Below are 3,278 nucleotides of genomic sequence, written 5' to 3' on the forward strand. Positions count from 1 at the left end.
GTGCATCGCACGGTTGGTCCCATTAGTATTATATACATGAATAACGTTCGCACACATCCCGTGCTAATTTTTTGTGTACATAATTAGCACAAAATCCATCTCAAACCTTGCACAAGACCCCTTCTATATAAAATCTGGTGATATACTGGGGTCCACTTCTGGGTCATGTGATAGGATCCTTCGATCTGATGGGAAACCAAACTATTTTCTACTGATTTTATTCTTTTCACTAACAAGTTTTAATGGGCAGGGATCTATTGATGTTTTTGTTCACCTATTTTTTTATTCTTCAAGATTTACAATAGAAAAGTTCATTATTCATGTCTTCCTAATAAAAATGCCACATTTTGTTGTAAAATATGTAAAATATTTCAAGATCATAATTTTTTCGACGCTCCGTGCATCGCACGGGTCTGCAACTAGTACAAATTGAAACTACAGGGGGTGTAGTTGTCACGTTTCAAACTATAGGCGTAGAAGTGGATGTGTCAGAAACTAGAGGGGGGGTAAATGTAATTTTCCCTTTATAATTCTATAGTGTTGGTTTTTGTATTCCTTAATCATACGGATGAGATGTCCATTCTGCCTCAGACCATAACCGTGGGGGTGACCTCTTGATGATGCATTAAAGCAATGGTCCATCCGACTAACAAGCAAAGAGTTAGATATTTGAAAAGTGGTCTTAAGCTATACGTATGTCTGCTCTTAAACGTACCATCATATACAATTCGGAATTGCCATATGCAAGATACATGATATAAATAAATTACTAACACAAAACACAATCAATTATATCATAAATAAATTATTTACCTATCTAAATTTGAAATTAAAATCCACTTCAACCCTAAATGGGACCAACCAATATCTAGCTTATCTAGACCAGATCCATTACTAAATTAATTCTCAACCTGGCCTACCCAAGGTAAAAGTTCCACCAAACACTACAAGAAAAAAGACATTCAGCGACGTTCTTTTACCAACGTTCACAAAAAATGCCACTAATATTATATATATACCGATGTTTATAAAACTACCGACAGTGAAGGATTGTTCCCGCGGGAAGTAACGTATCCCGCCCAAAACATGTGTAGTATTTCTTTACCGACGTTTAAGGAACGCCAATAAAAGTAATTATTTACCGATGTTTTATATGTTAAACGTCGGTAATTAATTGGATATATGCTTTCCTTTTTTTATGACGTTCACGACCGTCTCTGATTATTAGAATTACCGGCTTTTTTTTCCCAAACGTCGGTGACGTGTTAAAAGATAAACTCGCGCCCTAGCTTTTCCCACCACCACCCCCTCCCTCTTTCTAAAACGTTCTCTCCCTTATCTCGGCAAGAAATCCTCCAGAAAAACCAATTTTCGCCCTTCTAAATCGAAACCTCCCTTTCGTGCAAAAAAAGCCTAATCTCCGTGGAGAAAAAACCATAATCTCTATCCTCTCCAAATCATCTTCATAGAATATATGGTCCTAACCCTCGATCTGAAACGGGTAGGGCATATCATATAGCAGCCACAAACAATAAGAGGAAAACTGGCAATCATCTCAAAGTAGCTCTCCAGCTCTATCCAATCGCCTGTTAGGGTAAGTTCTCTACATTATTATTTTTTTCATTTTATACTGTTTTTGGGCTTTTTTCATAGATCATTTACTTTCTGCTTATTAGGTTTCTGTGCATTTGTTTTCCCTATTCTTCTTTTTGTTCATTGCCAATATAGCAGCCACAAACAAGAAGAGGAAACCCACATCGGCAATCATCTGAAAGGTGCGCTTGGGTTTATCCATTTTGTTAGCACATAACCCATGTAAATTTTTTTTTCATTGATTTTTATTTCCCAGTTTCTGGTATTTGTAGACTCCGGAGAGTTTGCGTTGAAACCCTAAGAATTTGTATAAAGGATTTACTCCTTTTATCTTCCCATTTCTTCATATTTTATATTTATTTATGATTTGAGTTTGTGTGATAGCAGGAAGTACATCTGGAGGTTCATGATTTCTTCCTATTTTATATTTCTCCTTGCCCTAGGGCTTTGCTTTTGTTTGATTTTTTTCCATCTAGGCTTTTATTTATTATTGTTATTGTTGTTGTTATTACATGCCTTGGAGTTCCAACAGTGAGTATTTTTTTTAATTAACCCCAAATTGTTGTCCAGATCTTGTGAAAGATTCATACTCAATCTGCCCTATTTTGTGTCCCGTCAGGTGTTTTTTTCTTTGGTTAAGAAAGCTTTCAAGTAGACCTGAAATTCATGCCATTCAATTGCCATGGAAGCGGTCAACGAAGACCACTTTTATTCAAGTTGTAAACGCCCTATTTACCCACCTAAAAACCCGTTGAGTGTGTGCTCTTTGCCATGTTCCATCACCCAATCAAATAGTCTAATTAGTGAGCCCATGATTAAATAGTTGCTAGTCACATTTTAAATTTGTATTAATGTCAGTTTGTACGCCAAACAAGCTGTGAACCAAGGGCATTAATTCCATTTGCTACCAAGGACATTAGCTCCATTAACCTCACATTTAATTTGGTACATCAACGCCCATTACTTCTATTAGCCTCAAGTAAGAACAATTGTGGAGAAGTTGTTACAACCAAATTCATTAACAGGCCATTACTGTTCTGTCTTTCAGAGTTTTTTTGTATTGGAGTGCAATATTAAGGAATGCATGTATGCTGTTTGTTTAATATCCTCTGAGAGTTAACAAGATTCTAGCGTCTTAGTACTTCCACAAGAAGTTGGTTGTGGCAACTATTTCAATTTATATGCTCAAAGTCTGTCATAACCTCAACTTGTGGTACTGTATCTAGAGAAGACACAACCTAATGTATATATAGTTTCATTTCACTGTTTTGTCAAAATTCATGATCTAGTCTATCTCAATTCATTTGAGAATAATGAATTATGTCATCTGAATGTGTCGTATTCATCTTCAAATCGTTTCTAACCATTTTCTCCCAATAGGTTGATTTCATTCTATGTTGCTTTTATCTCCTCTTTCTTGAATATTGCCTATGCGATGAAAAATTCTTCCCTTAGTTTAGGTCATAAGTAGCTTGAATCTTCATTATTTCCTCCTCATTTGTGTATTTATTTGATTTTTTTCTTCACAACATTGAAAGAGCAAATATGTTGGGGCAGTCTTATAGAAGAATTCTGAGATTGATCAGAGCTGTTGATCTAAACCGTCGGATTTGTGTGAAATTTTGAGGATTTTCTCAGATTATAGTCAACCAAACACAGTCAATTTTCAACCGGATTTATCAGTC

General features: G+C 35.7%; 1 long non-coding RNA gene across 2 annotated transcripts; it reads left to right on the forward strand.

Moving 5' to 3' along the window:
• Positions 1-1,312: 1,312 nt before the first annotated feature.
• Positions 1,313-1,931, forward strand: LOC143887844 (uncharacterized). 2 transcript variants are annotated; one of them, XR_013254402.1, is made up of 2 exons: positions 1,313-1,594; positions 1,729-1,931. It is a non-coding gene; the product is annotated as an uncharacterized LOC143887844 (long non-coding RNA). The 2 variants fall into 2 exon arrangements; XR_013254401.1 differs by having other exon boundaries at positions 1,732-1,931.
• Positions 1,932-3,278: the final 1,347 nt, after the last annotated feature.

Source organism: Tasmannia lanceolata, unplaced genomic scaffold, assembly GCF_043159265.1.
Source record: "Tasmannia lanceolata isolate RefF3 unplaced genomic scaffold, GAP_Taslan_0.1 ptg000012l, whole genome shotgun sequence".
In the NCBI taxonomy this organism is placed as follows: Eukaryota; Viridiplantae; Streptophyta; class Magnoliopsida; order Canellales; family Winteraceae; genus Tasmannia; species Tasmannia lanceolata.